The 22,716-nt window shown below is 41.5% G+C and overlaps 1 protein-coding gene across 1 annotated transcript in view; it reads right to left on the bottom strand.

The window, feature by feature from the left end:
• MACF1 (microtubule actin crosslinking factor 1) overlaps positions 1-22,716 on the bottom strand; it is a 311,616-nt gene that overhangs the window by 268,192 nt on the left and 20,708 nt on the right. The gene's annotated exons all lie outside the window — the stretch shown is intronic.

Raw genomic sequence — 22,716 nt, 5'->3', positions numbered from 1 at the left:
CAGTTAAAAAGCAGTCCCTGCCCTGCCCTGCCCTGGTGTGGCGTGGGCTCAAGAATGCCAGAGCCCAGGTGAAGAAAAGGCCTGAGTCAGCTTCAGGATATTACTCCTGAAGCAGGAGGGCCAGTCTGCCAGCAGAGCGTTAATAACTGAGAAGAAAGTTCTAAACTTATAATAGAGAATAAGTCCCATCCTGGAGTTCCCACAGTTCCCCAAACCATCTAGAAAACGATACCTTCCATAATTCCTTTGAAGCAATCTTTCTCCTAAACACAAAGGTCCTCCTCCTACAAGGCAGTCCTCCAAAGCCCCTCAGATTAGGGGTCAGTGAAACTACATCTGGACAGCCAATTTAAGGGATTCTCCCAATCACTCATCCACATGCATTTGTTGCGTTCTAACCATGCACCACGCCCCGACCTAGGTGCTAGGAACACAGAACTCAGTCTAACGAGAGAGCAGGGTGAAAAAGGAACGAATCTGTCTCCTCAGATTCAGAGAAGATAAGCGTCATGAGTGGTCAAACAGAGGGCACAGCTGACATCCAACTGCTCTTCTCTAGACCAGCCCTGAAGACGAGAGGCTTAGAGACATGAAAGGTAACTCTCCTCATATAAATACAACCACCCTTTTTGAGGCAGAACTGACACCCTACAGCCAGTTGTCACTGTTACCCCAAAGCAGCTGATGACCCAGGAAGACAGCAAAAATGTCTCCAGAGAGCTAAGAAGCCAGCAACAAAAGCAGGTGCCAGGTTGTGGCCCTATTCAGGGAACAGCAAAGATCACTTTCTTCATTGTTTCCCACTGGCAGCAGTGTCTGGCAGGGAGAGGGGTTGAGTTACACCTTGTCCCTCTGGTCTGCTGGAGAGAAAATGAGTTTGCCATCTGAAGAAAGGGTTGTCCCCTCAGCCAAGACTCCCTGCTGGGCTGAGGAACAGAAGACGAAAGAAGTCAGACCTCATATGCTTAGGAGGAGAGGATGAAATGGCAAGACCAAGGGAGGCTTTAACGGGAACGAGGAGTGGGTTTGACAGCTATGGGAGGACTTTCTGCCCCCTCTGTGCTCACCACAGGCCTGGGGAGGTACTTTGTGTGGGTAAGACCTATAACAAGGGCCCCACAACGAGCTTAAAAAGACCTCATGCTTTAGGTCACTGACTTCCAATCAGCCTTTTCTTTTGGGCTGTGTAGTCCACGGAGAAATGAGTGAATCCTATGAATCCTCTCCTCCCTACAATGGTTATGTAGTACTATAAGACCAAACGAGGTAAAAAGGACTGAGCAATTGGGAAGGCAAAAATGCCTGTTCTTAGGGTGGATCTGCCCTAGCCCTACCTGAAACTAAGTTTATAAAATCACAGGATAATGTAAAATGCCTCACTGCTAGGCATTCTGAGCACCTAAATAAAAAGTCAGAGGCAAGAGTCACCTACCTACCATTGGACTGAGGTTACAGACCTTTAGAAGAGAGGTGGGAGGGAAGAAAATTTTTTTCAACAAAAGCATGCTAAAACAGATATAAGTATCCACATATAACAGAAATCAACAACTTCCCCCACTCCTCCAAAACAGTTTCTTTCACCAACTCCAGCAGGACCCAGACGGGAGACACAGCAGTACCTTCAAGTCAGTTAAAAGAAGGTGTCTGCTAAGAAGAGCCACATTCAGCTACTCTGACAAACTTCGGGGAGGGCGTAGTGCTTGCTGGCTCAATTCACCTGGACTACACTCCACCGACAAATAAAACAAGTCTCCCAAGAGTCAGGCCACTAACTTCCACTAGCATTTCTTTGCTGCTTTGAGAAGAGGAAGGAGGCAAAATAAATATTTTGGAGAAGGCAGATTCTAGACACTAAAAATAGCATAATGGAATTTTCTTCTGAAGCTGTCTTTTGCTAACAATGAAATTACATTTTTTTAAAAAAGTTCAAGATAGACTGTATAGTGGCGACTCCAGGATGGTAGAGGATGGGTTCTAAGAAACTTATTATTCTTGAGTCAAGATAACATTCTGTGGAAGGACGTCACGTTAAGGTAGAACCTCAAAGAGGGTGTCAACATCTGTTTAACGAGTAGTAGGGTACATATGTATCTGCTATAGTATTATCTATACTTATCTGTATGCTTAAAATAACCATAATAAAAAACTAAAGCAATGGATGAAACTATCCATCAAATCTAGAAGTATGCATACTCTTTGACCCAGCAATTCCACACCTAAGAATTTTCCCTAAACATATACACATGCAAAGTAACAACTGTACAACAAAGTTTTTTATTATGGCATTTTGTAATGGCAAAAGACTGGCAACACCGTAACTGTCCATAAATAGGCTAAATAAATGATAGTATGTTCATATAACAGAATAATAAGCATGAAGAAAAAAAAGAGGTATTTATAGGCTGATATGGATGAATCTCCAAGATTTTTTTAAAAAACAAGGTCAGAACAGAGTATATGTTAGCTCTCATTTATGTTTTTAAAAAGAGGAAGAAAATATAGAATTTAAGTTTCATAAAGACAGGAGTTTTTAATCCATTTTGTTCAGTTTATCCCCAGGGCCTCACATAGTACTTGGCACATACCAGGTACTCAATAAATATCTGCTGAATTAATTTTCTAATTCATAATATATGTGAATAAATACATGCACATATCATCTATGGAAAGAAGCACAAGAAAATGATACTACAAATTGTCTTCAGGGAAGAGAAAAAGATGGTTGGGGTGAAAACACAGATTGTTCACTGTGTATCTTTTTGTACCTTTTGAATATTTAATTATGTTAGTGTGTTACCTAGTTTCAAATAGATATGTGTGTGTATATATATATATGTATATGTATATATATATATATGTAATATATATATACATATACATGAAAGTTGAAAAGCCAGAAATTTGAGGTTTTGAATCCTGATCCCCAGCACTGCCCACGGCCACTGACCAATACCCATCTCACTCACTCATTCATACATTCGGCAAGCCTACGCTGTATGCCTGCTCTGTGCCAAATTTGTAGAGCACTGAAATGAGCTCAGTCTCTTTCCTCAAGCAGCTTACAATCTAGTGAGGGACACAAGCAAGTGACCCAGCATACAACATAGCGCTGCTGATGCTGACAAAGATGCACAGCAACAAGAAGGCATGGAAGCCCAAGAAAGGTTTCCGGAAGGGGATGATGCTGGAACTTCAGGGCTAGAGAAAATTGGATTGATGGGGACAGAAGTGTTGTAGACAGAGGAAACTATTTTAAGGAACTTAAAATAGCTTGATATAGGGTACTCTCAGTCCTGGAAGAATGATGGCAGGACATAAAAGCTTTGCATTCCATGCTAAAGAAATCATATTTCAACCTTAAGATAATGGAAAGCCACTGAAAGGTTTAAGTTTGGGAGTGTCTAATTCTTTTATGATGAAATTTTAATTTTAGAAACAGTATTCTAGCAGCAGTGAAAAGGAAGGGAGCAAGGTGAAAGCAGGGGGACCAGTTAGGACACTGTTATATGCTGAGAAACATATGTTTGGGAGGGGGACAAATTGGGGAAAAATTGGGACAACTGTAATAGCATAATCAATAAAATATACTTTAAAAAACGAGACAAAAAAAGAAAGTTGTATTTGGGATGGGAAGAAAGGAAGGAATGTTAGAGTTGAAGTAGTTAAATACAATATTTAATCAGTGGTTTATTTCAGTGGGGGTGGGAGTGGCAAGACCAAGAGAAAGAAGAGCCTCAAGTCACTTGTGTGACTTGGTAGAAGCTGTTGCCTTAAACAAAGGAATAGGCGAGAGAAAAGCAGGTTTCCTAGGGTGAAGAAGAAGGATTCAGTTTAGAACATGCTGAATAAAAGATACCTACACGATATCCAAAAGAAGTCCTCCAGTACTCTGAGATAAGGGTCTGGAGCTCAAGAGAGAGATCTGGCCTAGCAGCTGAAGCCATAAATATAAATAAGGTCACTCAAGAAAATTATGTAGAGGGCCAAAAACAAAATCCTTCAATTCTTTATCTAAGGAAGATAAACCTGTAAATGAAGAAAGACAATCAGACAAGGGTAAGGTCACAAAAAGTTAGGGAAGGGGAAACTTTCAGAGGACAGAGTTTCATATTAGTGGCATGTACCACAGAAAGGTCAGGTAAGATTAGGGCTGAAAAATTACCACTGAATTTGGCGATGACAAGGTGATTGGTGACCTTGGCAACAGCAATTTCAGGAGAGTGAAGAGAGCTGGAAGCTAAAGGGCAGGTATATACCACTCTTAAAAGAATCTTGGGGGAGACTTCTGGGCAAGATGGCAGTGTATGTAAATGTGGTACCCGCCTCCTCCCACAACCGCATCAAAATTACAACTAAACTACAGAATGACCATCATTCAGAACTGCCTGAAATCTGGTTGAATGGAATCCTACAACTAGGGAATTAAAGAAGAAGCCACAGTGAGACTGTTAGGAAGGGCAGAGATACAGAATGGGCTGGTCTGACACCCACGTGTGGCAGATAAAAATTGGGAGGGATATCTTGGCTGCAGAGGTACCCCCTGAGGAGCGAGTGATCCCAGATCCACACCAGGCCCCCCAGCCTAGGGTTCCAGTGCCAGGAAGAGACATCCACAGAACTTCTGGCTGTAAAAACCTGCAGGGATTGAGGCTGAGAGAGACAAAGCTGCTGGAGACCCAGGCAGTTCTTAAAAGGCTTGGCACACAGACTTACTTGGACTCACTTTCTCTGAGCTCCAGCTGGGGCAGCAGCTTGAAAAGCACCAGACACATATGGAGAGGAAAAAATGAATTTTCCGGTACCAGGACAAGAGCTGGGTGGTAGCTTTCTCCCAGACAGAAGTGCTGGCAGAGGCCATTATTCCTTTGATGAACCCTCCCTCCACAGAGCCAGCAGGCAGGCACCATTATCCGAGACTTCATCAACCTGGCTCACAGTTTGCCCCTCCATGGTAATTCCCTGAGGCCCTACCCCACCCACTTTCAGGCCCACCCAAGCTGTTTCTGGTGGCTTTTCATACAATGGCCTCTCCTGGCTCATGCTTCAGATTTTCCTAAAATCTCTCAAACAAGCAGGATCTGGCCTCAGTGTGTCCTATACCTCTCACTAAGTGGCCGCAGCTCCAGCACTAGCAGCAACTGGCCTTGGCTCACAGTTTGGCCTCATCTGGGCACCTCAAAGCCCAGCACAAGTAGCAGCCATCTAGATCACTTTGCAGCTCATGCCGGTGGCCCCCAGCAGAACACAGGTGGTGGCTAACCTTGACCTCCACCTCCAGGGAGGCCCCAGAGCCAGCACACACACTGGACAGCTTCAGGTCACATCTAAGCACCACCACCCAACCACCTCCACAAGCAACACAGTCAAGGGGTGGATTCATCGGGCACCAGAGCCCTGATGAAGTAAGCTGGTGGTCAGTGGTCACAGTAAGTCCCTGCAGCTGATTGGCCTGGGGGTAAATCCCTCCCTTGACATACCAACAGCAATCAATGCTCAACTATAAGAGGAGGGGGAACAGGGCCCACAGGGGAGGTGCACCTCAGGTGCTCAGCCTGAGTGATTGGGGAGGCTGTGCCATGGGACCCTACATAATACCAACTATATAAGGCCATTCTTCCAAGCCTGGGTGACACAGCAGCTCTACCTGATACACAGAAACAAACACAGGGAGGCTGCCAAAATGAGGAGACAAAGAAACATGTCCCAAACCAAAGAACAGAACAGAACTCCAGAAAAAAAACCAAACAAAATGGAGACAAGCGATCTACTAGATGCACAGTTCAAAACACTGGTTATAAGGATACTCAATGAACTTAGAATCTCAACAGCATGAAAAAGGACCAGTGAGAAATAAAGGATACACCATCTAAAATTAATAATTTACAGGGAGTCAACAGTAGAGTAACTGAACCCAAGAATAAAACAGTGATTTGGAATATAAGGAAGCAAAAAACACCCAATCAGAACAGCAAAAAGAAAAAATAATCAAAAAGTAAGATAGTGTAAGGAGCCTCTGGGACAACTTCAAGTACACTAACATTTGCAATAATGGGGGTGCTGGAAGGAGAAGAAAGAGAGCAAGAAATTGAAAACCTATTTGAAAAAATAATGACAGAAAACTTCTCTAACTTGGTAAACAGACATACAACTCCAAGAAACATGGAAAGTCCCAAACAAGATGAACCCAAAGTGGTCCACACCAAGATACAGAATTAAAATGCCAAAGGCTAAAGATAAAGGGAGAATCTTAAAAGCAGCAAGAGAAAGACGTTAGTTACATACAAGGGAGTTCCCATAAGACTGCCAACTGATTTCTCAACAGAAACTTTGCAGGCCAGAAGGGACTGGCAAGAAATATTCAAAATGATGAAAAGCAAGGACATACAACCAAGATTACTCTACCCAGCAAAGTTATCATTTAGAATTGAAGGACAGATAAAGAGCTTCCCAGACAATAAAAAGCTAAAGGAGTTCATTACCACCAAATCAGTAGTACATGAAATGTTAAAGGTCTTCTTTAAGAAGGGAAAAAAAGATCAAATATATTAACAAGGAAATGGCAATAAATACATATCTATCAACAATTCAATCTAAAAAACAAAATGAATGAACAAGCAGAACAGAAACAGACTCATAGATACAAAGAACATTTCGATGGTTGCCAAGTGGGAGGGGTGTTGGGGGAAGGGTAAAAAAGGTGAAGGGATTAAGAAGTACAAACTGGCTGTTACAGAATAGTCATAGGGAGCCATGACTGCTGTGGCTCAGTGGGTTGGGCCTTGTCCTGCAAACAGAAAGGTGGTGGGTTTGATCCCCAGTCAGGGTACATGCCTGAGTTGTAGCCCCAGTTGGGGGTGTGCAGCCAATGGATGTTTCTCTCATGCACTGATGTTTCTTACCTCTCTTTTTCACTCCCTTCCCCTCTCTCTAAAAATAAATAATCTTAAAAAAAAAAAAGAATAGTCATGAGGATGTAAAATACAACACAGGGAATATAGTCAATAATATTCTAATAACTATGTATGGTGTCAGATGGGTGCGAGATTTATCAGGATGATCACTTAGTAAGTTATGTAATGTCTAATCACTGGGGTGTATACCTGAAACTAATATAATAATGTATATCAACTATAATTAAGAAATAACAATGATTTAAAATGGAAAAAAAAAGAATCCTGGGGGAAATAAATCTTAGCTATAAAAGGGGATTCTCACTTAACATCCCTTGTTTTCTACTCCTCCTCCCATAATATATCTGAGTATATTTTAAGAAAAATAAGTAGGAAAATACACATAAAATAGTGCTAGACTTTTATCAGGTATTAGGTGTTGAATGATGATAAACCAGTGTGTTATTACTACTACATTAAAGTTAGTTCCATTTAATCCATAAATCATTAAATATTTTGGACACTTACGTGCAAAATACCGAGCTGGCACTATGGGAAATAAAATGGAATTTATGATACATCCTCATTCTCTAGGAGCTTCCAATCTTATAGAAGAAAATAATGCATACATACAAATAAGATATTAAAATACAATATAACGACACAGAAAAACAATGACCACTAGCATTTCGGACACCAGGAACAACTTCCAGAGGGATGACCAGAGGTTTCCTAGAGGGCTTTGAGGTGGGTTGTGGACAATGGGTAAGAGTCTATCTGGCAGACACAGTGAGTGAAGGTACCCCAGGAAGACAGTCTTATCTGGCTTGGATGTGAGGAGGTAGTTGGCGAGGAGGCTGGAAAGATTATTGTGGAAAGATTATTGTGGAAAGCTTTAAATACCAGGCTGAGAAGATTGAGCCCTGCCTCCCTTCTAACTGCTGCTCTGCAGTGCCAGCTGCCTGTGGGGCATTTCCCCACCTGAGCATGCCACAGCTTCCAGAACTCAAGTTTATTAAAAATGAATCCACATGTTCCCTCTCTAGATCAATGCCTCCTTTTAATTTCCCATTCTGAGTAATGGCACCATCCTTCAAACAACCTATTAAGTGCTAACAGTTCTTCCAAATACCTCTCACAATCAGCTTCTTTATTCAACAGTCAACTCTCCTTGTTTAAGCCTCATTACCTCTCACCGAGACTGCTAAAAAAAACCCTCCTTCCTTCTCATCCAATTCATATTGGATGTGCTGTCAGATCAATCTTCATAAAATACAGCCTTAATTAAATCATTCCAATATACAAAACCTCCAATAGAAACACAATACCTATTACAGAAAAAAAAAACTCAATAAAGTATAACAGTTCAACCACATGGTACAACTTCTGTGGAGTAGTTTAGCAAAATGTATCTAAAAATTTTTTAAGTTTGTAATGACTTTCAATGCAGTAATTTAGAAATCTATATAAAAGAAATGTGATTAAGTGTGCAAATATCCATACACAAAGTATATTCATCTCATTGTTTATAACACCAATACAAAATTATCTAAAAGTCTAACAACAGTGGACTGGCTCAGGTGCAGCGCACCCACACGCGGGACCACTGACAACCATATAAACTATTATGTCAATACATGTCTTTTGACACTGAAAGATTTTCACTGTACAATAAATGAAGAAAAGAAGTTACAATTTACTTTTGCAAAATATGTACTTGCATGTATATAGTTAGAGAAAAGAAGTGTCTGAAAGAAAATACAGCAAAATTTTTACAGTGGTTATACAAAAATAGTGGGATTTTAGGTAAGTTTAATTTTATACTTTTGTTTATTTTATAATTTTCATACAATAAATATGGATATTTTGTAAAATAGAGGAGAGCTTCTACCACAATTAATATCCAACAGCCCTTCTAGACTTTCTAAACATCCTTTTTCTGGAGATAGCGAGAACTTTATATACAAACCAACAACTCAACCAATTGTTGTGGCACACACACACACAAAAAACAAGGATGCAGGAGATACAGTGTGCCCTCACTGAACTCATGATCTAGAGGAGCCAGAGAATTACAGATAATTGTAAAATAATATAACAAGGACTGTTACAAAGGGATGTATAACGTACCATGAGGACTCAGATGAGATAAAATACAGTTTTGCTGGTTGGTCTAGGAGGAAAGAAGCTGGAACACCATAAAAAGCTAATTAATTTTTAGCTGGAATACAAAATTACAGTATAAACAAGGATTTGTGAGGCAGAGTAAGTAGAAAGAACACCTAAGGTAGAGGAAACAGCATGAACAAGGAATGAAACTGAGAATCATACTCAAGCTAAGAAGTCTGAACTTTACCCTGTGAAAAAATAGAAGGCAGTGAGTACTGGAATTTTTAAGAACAGGTATATAGAGCAAGATGGCTGGTAGTAAGCCAAAGATGATGGGGATCTAAAAGGGCAGTGGGTCCAGCCAGGATGCATGGGAAAGGACAGCTATTGAGATGTTTCTGAGCTAGAACACACAGAACTTAGTGTCCAATCAGATGTGTAGAATGAAGACAAAAAACTAGCAATACTGAACTTCCTATTTAAGCAAATAGGTGGAGAGTGGTATTGGTGTCTGAGACAGGGTACATAGGAAGAGAAGCAGGTTTGGGCATGGGAAGGAAGGGGGATGATGATAAGCTTGGCTTTGGATATGTTACCTTAGACTTTCTGTAGGCTTCAAAGTGGAAAAAGACAGTAGTCACCTGAAAATACAAGTCTGAACCTCAAAGAAAAGTCCATATTTAGAGATTTTTGTTTGAGTATCATCACTGTACACATAGACCAAGTTGATAAATAAAATTACCAGAGTGGGTAAACTCGTCTAGGGAGAGCAGACAGAATGGGGATGGCGGGGAGAGGAGGTCCAAACAGTGTCAAATGCTGCAACAAGGTCAAACGGCATGAGAACTGAGAGAAGTACCGAATTCTGCAAGTAAGCTGTCACACGTGAGAGGGAACTCAGCTGGGATGCTGGGCACAAAAACCAGACTACGATGGGTCACGATGACTAAAGGAGTATAGCAAAGGCTATTAAAGAGGTTTAGTGGTGCCATGGCCGGGTGGCTTAGTTGGTTGGAGCATCGTCCTGTACACCAAAAAGGCTGCAGGTTTGATGCCCAGTGAGGGCATACCTAGGTTGTGGGTTCAATCCCCAGTGGGGGCACATATGAGAGGCAACCAATTGATGTTTCTCCCTCACATCGATTTCTCTCTCTCTTCCCCATCCCTCAAATTAATAAACATATAACCTCATGTGAGGATTAAAAAATAAAAGAGGTTTGGGGGGGGAGAAAGTTAGTTTGAAGAACAAAAAAATTTTTCCTTCAGATAGAGAAAACCTGAATATAGTTATAGAATCACTAGGTGGGGAGAGAAGAATGCAAACCACGTACATACCTGAAATATAAGGAATGAGGTGAGGACTAGAAAAGATTACAGATAAACTGAGAGATAGAGCTGCAGAAAGTAGAAGGCTAAATGACATGTTGCCAATTCACAAGGTAAAGTGGAATAGCAAGTCTGAGGAGAGTGGTGAAAGTCTGAAATAGCTACTGTGAGGAAAAGGAATGGGAGTCAACCAGCAGGGAAAAGAAAGGTATCAGGGCAGGGTTGAAAGTCAAGCTGGAGCTGGAGCTCCTAAATATGTAAAGGAGTCAGTCAGCACAATGTTATGCAGCAGAACTGAGGAGCTCGGTGGAGAAAATGAATGTGGGTCTAACTTTGGGGAAAGAGGGAACAAAGGTGTAGCAGCAGCTAAGCAGAAAGAGAGGAGGATGCCAGTACAAGTACTGTCATATAGGGTAAGAAGGAAAGGCAAGGACACCATAAAGGGGATGACTGGGAAATGAGCAGAGACCAGGTTTCGTGGGCGTAAAGGAACAGAAGTGGAAAAAAGGAGGTTGTGACCAGACTTTGGTATTTCTAGGAGGGGAGGAATTTTAGATAACCTCATATACACCCCCACCCCCACCCCCACGAAACTTAGCTATCTCAAAGACCAAAATTGATGCCATGATGACTTCTAAGTCATGCTCTGATATGTAAACTAGTTCTTCAAATGGGGCTGACACCTCAAAGGTTGTTAGAAGGAATTCCAATAAGAAAGGGGTGGGACTGAGTTTTCCTAAGCTTTTTCCTTCTAAGACTTTAAGATCTGATCTGGATCTCTGCATACAATATCTGTAACTATTCTTTTTATTGACTGGGAGATTACTGGAGTTGCCATGTGTGTGGAGTTGCTGAAAATAAACCTTTAAGAAACTGCCTAATTGCAAGTTTAGCAATTCCCTCTGGATCCTGGAGCCAGCTGATGCAGAACAAGAGTCACTGTCCTTCTCAAGGACTTAGATCCTTCCCTCAGTGCTGAAGTACAACAGTAAGGACAACAATTCAGTACAACAGTCATATTCAATGGGGAAGCAGAAGTTGGGGTCTGCTAATAAGGTAAGCGACATCCAGGAGGTGGGAAAATGTGTTCACTTACTTTCACTGCAAAAACTGCATCTAACCCTTGTATCACAAGGACAGGAAAACCTCTACTTGCTACTCACTCATTCCCTAAAGATCTGGGCTCCCAACCAGTCTCTTATCTCAGCCTGCAGAAAAAGAAAGAGATTAGCTTCCCCTCAGAGGGGCTACAAATGAACTAGAACATCGCCACCAAAAGGGGCTGCTGGCTTATGGTGCTGGTTCACTCTAAGAGCCCCAATTTCCTTTCAAATCTTCTCCTATCACCCAAATGACAAAAGGTATAATGATTATAAAAGGTAATTTCTTATATTAAAATACACTGATGGAAGGAATGAGAATTCAAAAGTTGGCTGGTCATCTGGATAAGCATCTGGGATTTGACCCCCACATCAGCTTGGTCAGTCATTCCATCTGGACTGAGATGGGCCCTACTGCGTGAGACAAGAAAAAGAAACTCCAAATGTTTGTTTAATGGAGCTCTGGTTCACCTTCACTTGGGTCACCACCTTCTTTTGCTCACAAACACTTAATTGTCTGTCAAAAGTAGGTCAGCACCTTGTGGAACAAGCTGGAAGGGGGAGCTAAGACCCAGCCTATCACTCCAACAGGAGAGGCCCAAGCTGTGTCTAGGAGACCAAGACCAGTCAATAATGCTCCATGCCAAGAGCACTCCAGGTGCTCCAGGCGGCAACCTGGCCACTGCCATTCCTAGGTGGTGATTCAGCACGCTGGGAGAGAAGACGCCCAGGATGTGGGTCTAAGGCTCATGTGGTTCCCAAGAAATACTTGTCCCACTCTGATGGCTGATGAGGTGTCCCTAATAATCCCCAAATGGAGGGAGCAAGAGGTGAACACTCAGAATGCTAAAACTCTTCCCCACTATCCATGTGGTCCCTTCTGTAGGATACCAAGCATTGCTCAACCATAAATGGAGCTGTCTGAACTTCTCCCCATTCCTTCTCCCAAATATTTTCTGCAGGACACCCAAAAATAAACACTGCTCCTTAACCATGGGCTAGAGGTACATTCTTAGCACTGTAAGCTATCGTTGGAGCAAGGCTGATAAAGAAATGGTTAAAATTTTGAACAGGATACATGTTGTTCCTGGGCTCAAATACTACATCCATCTAAAATTCTAAGGTGAGAGAGACTCCCCCCTTAAAACCACCTCCAACCTCTAACTGGCTAGTTCACTAAATATAGGATATCGCTTCGAAGTCAAAAAAGGGGCCCTGGGAGATGAGGCGACACAGGGCTGGCAGTTTGGGAAATAGCTATCAGAGGGCCAGCTGTCCAGCTGGCTCTGGAATCTGAAAACTTCCAAACCTAACAACTGCCTTTCTCAGCAAGAATCAAAAGTATGTGAATCAGCTGTGGAGGATAAAGGCTTCTGAGCCCAGCTTCAGAAGCCAGGAGCAAACCACCTCCTCAGCCATTGTTCCCCAGAAAGAGCAGACCGCCAGGAACTTCACCTCCAGACCATCTACCAGCTCTAAGAAAGGACTGGGAAAAGGAGTTAGTTATCTCTTTGGCAAAGAGTACAGGCATCGCTTTCTCAATATCTCTCTTTCTTAAATGTCTATCAATGTATCTATCTCCCTCTCCCACCCTCCCTCCAATTCTCTGGTTGTAAAACCCAAACCACTGACAACCCCAATCTTTCTAAACTCTGACTATAACTTTGCATTATCTTCTCCCATGTACCTCTCCTCTTCCTGATGCCCCATTGCCTCTCATAAACACATTTCGCCTCTAAGGTACTCAGAGTCAGAACCACATGAAGTAATACCTGATTTCACACCATGTTTTATTTATGAGATTTAAATCTAGTCTTTGTAACTACACTCTAAAATCTACAAAGGAAGGAACCGTGTCCTAGCGCCAGTACTGTAGCTGACACTGCATGTTTACTAAGCACAATTCTAAGCACTTTCCATGTAGTATTTCATTCAATCTCCAAACTGAACAAAATAGAAACGGAGGTATGGATACATGGAACAGAATGGCAGCTGTCGGAAGGGAGGACGGAGGGGGGAACTGGATAAAAGAAGGTGAAGCGATTAGCCAAGAACATACAAGGTTTGTCCAGAAAGTATCCAGCCCTGTACTATGAAAAAGAGACACATTTATTGAAGAAGATACAAGATACAAGAAACACTGTACATAGGACAAGAACACCTCATTCCCCTTCAAAGTAAGCACCTTGGGACCTCACAGTTCTCCCAATCGCCAGCAGCTGCCCCATCGTATTTTCCTGAATCTCATCAACAGTCTGAAATCTCGTCCCTTTTAAAGGTGATTTTAGTTTTGGGAAAAGCCAGAAGTCTCAGGGCACCAAATCTGGGCTGTAGAGGGGCTGAGTCACCTAGGTGATTTGATGTTTTGCCAAAATACTCTGCACGAAGCGTGGTGTGTGAGCAGGTGCATTGTCGTAATGAAGCTGCCAATCACCAGTTGCCCAGAGCTGTGGCCTCTGAATCATCCAAATAGTTTCCACAGAGGGACGTTCAAGCTTAACACAAAATTTGATGCAGATTCTTCGCTCTACACGCTCAAGTCATTTTGAATGCGACAGCCACAGGACACATGCTCACTCAATAGCATCTACTGCTCCCACTGATAATACAGCGAAGTCGTCATTGTTCATGCACGTGCATTCCAGTCCACTCTCCTCGGCTGCCAGGTTACATCGATGTCGTGCAAATTATTCTCATTGTATTAACAATGGCTGGGCATTTTCTGGACGGACCTTGTATATGCATGACCCACAGACAACATGTGGTGATGGCCTGAGGGAAGGGGGTGGGTGAGGGTTGGATGGAGGTGGGCAAAGGACGGGGGAATGGGAACATCTCTAATCGCGTCAACAATAAAAACAAAGTTAAAAAAAAGGACCCTAGAATGTAGGTGTTATCAACATAGCCACTTTACAGATGAGAAATGAAGCACAGAAAGGCTGAAGAACTTGCCCATGTTCACAGTAAATGGCAGAGCTGAGATTCAAACCCTAGTAACTTAACTCCAGAGTCCATGCTCTTACTACACTCTACACAAGTGGTCCAAGACCAGCAGCAACAGCAGCTACTGGGAACTTGTTAAAAATACAAATTCTCAAGCCCCAGCCCAGACTTACTGAATCAGAACCTGGGGATGTGACCCAGCAATCTGTGTTTTAGGAAGCCCTCCAGGTGATTCTGATGCAGGCTAAAGTCTGAGAACCACCACTCTACAGGACCTTCACAAGCTATGCTGCTTCTGCTTTTCTTTATTTGAGCCACACCCAAGACAGAAAGAAGTCTACAAGGAATTTAATAGTGTAAAAATATACTAAACAACTGATTATGGCATAATGGTTAAAAGGGCGTGCAGCTTCTAGGGCTGACTGTCCGTCAGTGTAAAACCTAACTCTGCTACTTATCACCTGTGTGGCCTTGGGCTAGTCACTTAGCCTTCCTATTTCTGTTTCATCAAGTGTAAAATGGAGACAAAAAGAGTACTTACCTCTTTAGTTGTCGGAAGGACTAAATGAGTTAATATTATGTCTTATTAACTATGGTCTTTGGTTCATCTTACAATTAAATTCAACAAATATTTATTAGGCATCAATGTGCCAAGCACTGTGGTACACACATGCATTCATCAACATCTCCCCTGCTCATCATCAGCCTTTTAATACAGGTTTATTGGTGCCTTATTATGTGTAATACTCTGCTATGGGATATCAGGGTCACAAAGAACAAGGCATTAACCCTTCCTCCCCTTTAAAGGCAACACAAAGTAGAGGACCAGATGTAACATTTATACAAGTAACTGTAATACACAGTAGCAAGGGGTAAGTAAGATTCATACAATAGCACTGTTTGGTGGAAAGAACTTTCTTTGCAGACATCTGAAAATGGATGGCTAAATCTGCTCTGGCCCCACCATCTGCGGCCCGACCATCCAGCGCTGGCCGGCTGGTCGTTTGCTCGCCCCTCCCTGCAGGAGGCGGCTCAGCCCTGGCGTGAGCAGCAGGCTGGCTGCAGCCTCTCCTGTTCCTTCTCTTGGGTGGTGGGGCCTTCGAGCTGTACTGTGAGCAGATACATCTGTGTAGCCCTCAAAGCAGAAAAAAAAAAAAAAAATCACAGAATTTAGATTCAGTTCTGGCTGTGTTACTCTCAGGCCAGTGACTTAACCTCTGTGAACCATCATTTCCTCAGCTGCAAAACAGAAATGATAAACCATCTGTGATGCTCAAAAGAGTTAATATATATGTAAGCATTTTTGCAAAAGGCTGTATGAATGTTAGCTGTCAGTTATTATTACTATTACTTTTAAGTCAATTTCTTTAAATAATATTATGTAAGCTCAGAAAGACTTGTATCTGAAGGATCAGGAAAGGCTGTGCGCGCGCACATGCAATGTGACACGTAAGATGAATGCGGAAGGACAAATAAGATGTAGAAATGAAAGGAAAATCGGGGTAGAGAAAATAGCATTAGCAAGCTGTGGAAGTAGGAAAACACGAGGCACATATAGGAAGGGCATTAGTTCCTTGTAGCTGAGATGTAAAGAAAGGGAGATAACATTTTAAATGTAGGTAAAGGGCAAACCAAAGGGGAAAAAAATCTATTTTTCCCCACTGTAAGCATCTTTGTTAATTCAAGCAGGAGATGATAAAACAGATGGTTAAAGTTAGTTTAAAGCTTTATCTGTGAATCTGAAGTATCAGCACATGCTCTGCATCATTTTCATGGGCTGATGAAGAGCCAGATATAAGGTATGTATGGAAAATGGAATAACCATAATTATGTAGGTTTGTGCAGGGCCCAACTGGAAAAGGATACTGTTGTTTCTCATCAGAAATTCCAGAGAGAGACAGCTCACAAAGATTGCTTTGGCCCTTAGAACCTTTTGGCATCATTATTCAAGTAAGAAAAAGCTATGTTTATCTAACACTAGCTACAAAATGAAGTGGAAAGGGTTCAACCTTCTTAGCTATTTTTCAAGTGTTTGTTGGTACCTCTATTCAAATAAATATGAAGTACATTCATTTTGTTTTGGTTTTTGTTTTGTTTTCACTCATAATTTTCATATGAGAAAGTGTCAACAAGATTCTTGAATGACAGATAGTACACAGTCTAGAGTGGTACTAATTTATTTGTTGATACAGAATTTGAAGCTCCTAACAAATTGTTTCAAATTCTTAAAGCTTTATATATGTTGATGTACTGGAATGAAATCATCCAGTAATTCTTGTTTGCCAAAGAGTACCTGAAAGAAAATATATTTACAAACCTTGAAGAAAATTCATTTTTAGTCAACAAAGAGTAAATATAACTTCTTGATTATGCCAAATATTTTATATTTAAAATCCAACTGGTAGTTTTGCTTAAAGAAAGTTGCATAAGAGAAAAATATTAACTTTCCAAGGAACAAGTTAAAGTTCAAAAATCAAACTGAACACTACTTTTCTTTGCTCCACTGTCATACAAGTGCCCCCTACTGTCATTCATATTTAATCTATGTTTCTCCAAAACATTCTTTTTTTTTTAAGATTCATTTTTAGATCCTCTCCTATAGTGGCATTCACAAACCACAAACATAATTCTTTAGTCATATGTACTCATACAATCATAAATGGCTAATACTGTGATCTTTAGTAATTTAATATAGAATTATTAATTCACTATTATGTTGACAATATGAAATTATCCAGGCTGGTGTGACTCAGTTAGTTTGAGCATCATCCTGTACACTAAAGCGTTCAATTCCCAGTCAGGGCACATACCCTGGTTGCAGGTTTGATTCCCAGTTGGGGTACGTATGGAAGACAACCAATCAATGTTTCTCACATTGATGTTGTCTCTTCTCTCCCCCCACCCTTCATATCTCTCTAAAATCAGTAAACATATCTTAAATATTTTTTTAAAAAGAAAGAAAGAAAACTGGTATCTGAGCATTGGAGGTTTGAAGCAGGAAATATGAAGGTTGGCCAATCTGGGTGGGGAAGTTCACTGAGGGGATATGTCCCTGTATCCACAACACAATAAGGCAAAAAACCCCAATGACACTGCAGTCCCCTTACGCACAGAGACAGGACTGGGGACAAATCAGTATAAAACCACCTTTACCCCCTGAAAACAAATAGGAAAGTCCACATATAAGGATCCAGGAGTTAGGAGGGGCTGCCTCTCCTTCTCAACCTCTATCCCCTACGTCCAGCGTGAATTCAGGATGCAGAAGGCTGGGGTCTTGGATGTTTCCAGGTCTAACTCAGGCCTGCTGATGGGCAGAGAAGTCATAGCTGGAGATTACTCGCTTCAGAATTTTGGCAGAAACTGCAAGAGCTTGTCTAAGCTGTAGAAACCCTCCTGCTAAGGTTCTTTCTTGAGGACTTATTCTGGTGGTGAGCTGGACTGAGGGGAAACAAAAGCAAGCATGTATCTTCTATATTGTATCAACTGTCCATGATAGGGTATGTGCGTGCACATACATAGGGGTATATTATGTATATCTTTGTGTACATACACGTGTATGTGTATATATCCTACAAATCCTACCCTGGCAACCCAGGCATGCCTGCAGCTGGCCATTCATTGTGCTATAATGCAATTCCCCCTCAGCCCTTGACCTGTGTGAAGCAAACTGAGTCTAGATATGTGACAACACAAAGGTACGTTCACAGTAAGAGGAGAGAAGGAGGGAAGCAAGGCTGGTAAGCTATAGGTACTACAAAGCAGTCTATCCTTGGAAAAAATCAGGCTGAGAAATAATGTTTTTTTCCATTGATTTCTGCCAGATCTGGACCCTCTGTGGGCTCCCATGGGCCTATCATATGTCAGGCTCCTTTCAAAATAGGTGGCACAACCAAAACCTAGAGAGGAAGTCAACACACAAGCAATGGTTTCTTCCTTCACTTCATCCTCTTCCTCACAGCTTTGGGAGCTCTAACTATAGAGAATCAATTCAACATTACTATTAAAAATGATCATATTGTTAGCAACCCAAGTGTGCATCAAAGGATGAATAAACAAAATGTGGTACAGATATACAAAGGAATTTTTTAAAAAGATTTTATTTATTTTTAGAGAGAGGGGAAGGGAGGGAGAAAGAGAGGGAGAGAACATCAATGTGTGGTTGCCTCTCACCTGTCTCCAACTGGGGACCTGGCCCACAACTCAGGGCCAGGTAACCCTCTGGTTCACACGCCGGCACTCAATCCACTGAGCCACACCAGCCAAGGCGACATACAAAGAAATATTAGTCAGCTTTAAAAAGGAATAAAATTATGCCCCAGCCAGTGTAGCTCAGTTGGTTAGAGCATCCTCCCATAGACTGAAAGGTCATGGGTTCGATTCCTGGTCAGGGTGCTTATGAGGAGGCAACTGATCAATATTTCTACGTTTCTCTCTCTCTCTTTCTCTCTTCCTCTCCCCATGCCCCCCCCACTCCCACCCATCCCCTCTTCCTCTCTCACTAAAAGCAATGAAAAATAATGTCCTCGGATAAGGAGTAAATAAATGAATGAATAAAATTCTGAAACATCAAGAAATCTTGAAGACATTAAGGCTAAGTGAAATAAGCCAGTTACAACAGAATAAATATTATATGATTTCACTTACATGAAGTACCTAGAGTAGTCAAACTCATAAAGACAAAAGGTAGAATTATGTTTGTTAGGGGCTGGGGTGAGGGGATTGGGGATTTACTGTTTAATTCGTATGGAATTTAAGTTTGGGAAGATCAAGTTCTGAAGATGAACAGTAGTCATGATCACATAACAGTGTAAATGTACTTAATGTCACTGAACTATACGCTTAAAAACAATTGAAGTGGTAAATTTTATGTTATGCATACTTTACCATAATGAAAAAACTTGTTATTATGACTCTAATAAAAAAAGCTACAATTACATACCTACTATGTGACAAGCAACATGTTTTATATATATTAATTCATTTAACCTTTACGAAGGTCCTCCAAGATAGTTATTATTACCAACACTTTGCAAATAAGGAATTTTAAAAAGCACATATAGCTCCATGAGGTTAAGTGACTGTCCAAGGTCACAGAGCCAGTAAGTACCAGAACCAGGATTCCAATATCTACCCCCTTTCCACTGTAAAATGCTGCTTCCCATCCTAAAGTAGAAAATTATCTGATAATATAAAATAGCCACCAACCACAAAACCCTTGGAGCAAGGAGAAAAGGTACATGGTCAGCAACAGAGATAAAAGGGAGAATTTGCAATCATGTGCCACATACACTTCCCTCAACAAAGGAGAGCATATACAATCGTGGTCCTATAAGATTAGGATGGAGCTGAAAATTTCCTGTTGACTAGCAACATCATAGCCTTCGTAACACTGTAGCACAACACATTACTCATGTGTATAGAAATATAGCACATACAGCTGTGTACAGTACATAATACTTGGTAATAAATGATTGTTTCAAGTTTATGTGCTTAATATACTATATGTTTTATCATTTTTAGGGTGTACTCTTTTCTATTTATAAAAAATAGTTTCCTGTAAAACTGTGCCATGTTACGCTGGCAGCAACCTCAGGCATGGCATGTTTACCACCTCTCTTACTGCATCGTTTTCTCTGGTGATTAAGTTAATTCATGTTGTATTACACAGTAACATGGTAGACAGGCTTGAAACTTCAGAGCAATAGGCTGGCTACACCATCTAGCGTAGGTGTGCAGTATACTAGACAACCTAGATTTGTATAAGTGCACTCTGTGATTTTCACACAATGAGAAAATCTCCTAATGACACATTTCTCAGACCATACTCCCATCATTAAGTGGGGCATGATGGTACTGTTACAAGTGAGGTGCATACTCACTAATTCCACTTATAAGCCTAATAGTCTGTAAGAACTTTAAACATACCAATTACCTACCTAAACATGTAAAATTCCAGCAAACCAGGAAAAGCTGTTTGTGTTACCCACAAAACCCAAAAATGACATTCTTATAACCTACCAAGTCATGTCCTATTTTGTAAGAATTTTAAGAACTTCTCCAAGGTCAAGAAAGAAAATCTAAGAGTTAGTGTTGCAAAATTAAACCCCAGCTCCCCAAACACTAAGCAGAGCTCCACTAGAAGCAAAGGGCATCACAATGCTCTCCTCCCTATTCTTCTCTTTTTTAGTCCTCTCTGACCTCACTCCTGATGGATCAGAAACAGGCCAGTCTGAACGGGAAGGAAGCTCCTGGTTAGAAAAGCAGAAGCTGCTGTTTGGGACCACAGGTGGAGCTACTTATCAACCAGCTGGCTCCCACCCCTCACCCCTTTCCACTCCCTACTCCCAGGGAGGAAGTTGAAGGGTCTGCCTGTGAGGACAGAGGACAGGAAATCTGGACAGACAGACAGATTCCAGTCCCAGCCTGTGTCATTCAGCCAGGGCTCAGGAGGGCATCCTACCAGGTTCCATTCCAAGGGTGGTGTTACTTCCACCAGGAACTAATGGTTGCTCCCCAGTAGATTAAGGCACCAAAAGGGCTGACTAGAGGATGTAGCACGAGTGGAATCCACAGCATGTAGGTCCTCATGAGTGACCAAGCTTTTCTGATGGAAGTGGGAGATGGGGCCCGACCATCACAGGTCAGGTAGGAAAGAAAATCAAAGCAATCCCTTTAGGTCCTGTGTCTCTCCCAGGGGTACAAGGAAGCTTGGATTCATCTATATGCTTTTAATTCCTCAAATGAATGTCATTCTGCTGAAAATAAAAGCAGCTTCCTTCCTGCCTCCGCACACCAAATGATTTATAGTCAGCAAGCGTCTCCTAGTACTCAAAAAATGAGCTATCAAACAGGAAATGAAAAAATATCCATGTCTTTCAGAAGGAAGGGGAGGAAACACATCCATACAGAGACAGGAAATCAGGATCAGGATCCAAGCCATGCTCAGGGAAATGACTGTTCCCTTCTAAAGGCAGGGGCTGTGCAAAGCCTAGCTCCTCTCAGGCTCCAGTCACTCCCTAAGTAACAACTTCCAAGCCTAGTCTATCTTGTTATAGATATTTACTGGTTAAAGGGGGGAAATAAAGGCACCTCATGCCCTAAAACCAACCAAAAGCATATGGACTAAAGGGAAAGAGCCTGAAAGTAATGTTTGCACAATACTCAGAGAAATTTCAAGGGACATTTGCCAACAGATACTGGTGACCCCAATATCTAAAGTCTGCATCCACCCAATCTGAACTTGTGGCCGGGTGTGGAACACAAACCAGAGAAGAGACTGAGACTTTCTTATTTGCCAATAGCAAATAACAGCTTTATATATCCACAGTGCCCGGCTAACAGAGGCTCAAGCTTTCTTTCCCCACTGCCTCCCTTTGTTGAATCCCTCCACCTGACAGGGCTAGGCAGGTATCCACTGCTACAAAAAAGTCACAATGCCTAGAAGCGTTATCCAAAGTCATTACCTAATCAGATGGAACACAATTTCCAAATGTTTTTCCATGTAAAAAAAGTATGCAAACAACTGTTTCTCAAGAAATGCTTAAGTGATAAAAATTTCTATGTCCTATCTACAAAGTCCTTTCTTTACCCATCTCTCCTATCTCCTCTTTATAGTATTAGTTCCCAGCTCAAATATGCTAAACATGCATTTGCCTGCAGTCAATGCCTTTCAAGTTTCCCTCCATTATTCAGTTCAACAAACATTTATAAATACTTTGAGTTGGGCCTTGGCTTACACATCAGGGATACAAAGATGAATGAGATGCTATCCCAGCTCTTAAGATGCTCAGAGTCTTATGGAGGACAGAAAGACAAATGACTGTTATTCAGAGGAGTCAGTGACGTCAAAGAGGAGGAATATATGCTTAGAATTCTCTACTTCTCAAGTCATGGTATCTAGGAAGACTTGATTTGCCCAATGAAATAAACCTTTCTCTCAAGGAATCTCTGAAAATATTTTTAGTTTCTTCAGTCCCAACTTAATACCTCCAAACAATGGTGCTCAAAATGCCAAGGATGTTAATGAATACGACATGTAAAAACAAGAACACCACCATAATGTGGAAGAGTCAGCTCTCGGAGGAAGCTCCGCAGAACCGCACCCAAGCAACGACCTGAACAATGAGATGAGTATACTCACATTTCCCACTGTTCATCCCACCCAAAGCCAGATAATGGGACATGTAGGAAGACTTGTCTGAAGGGAGAGAAAGAAGTAGACACCAAAACCCACATTATTCCCATGGACCAAAACTCTCTCCACCAAGACAGTCTCAGTAACATCATAATGTTTAGTGATCTACAAAAAGTCATTCAGTATTGTTATTCCTTCGAATTAGTATGTAGCA

This window comes from Furipterus horrens, unplaced genomic scaffold (assembly GCF_987537825.1).
Source record: "Furipterus horrens unplaced genomic scaffold, mFurHor1.1.pri manual_scaffold_3, whole genome shotgun sequence".
Lineage (NCBI taxonomy): Eukaryota > Metazoa > Chordata > Mammalia > Chiroptera > Furipteridae > Furipterus > Furipterus horrens.
Note: the sequence above shows the minus strand (reverse complement) of the source record. Positions and strands in the feature narration are given on the sequence as shown.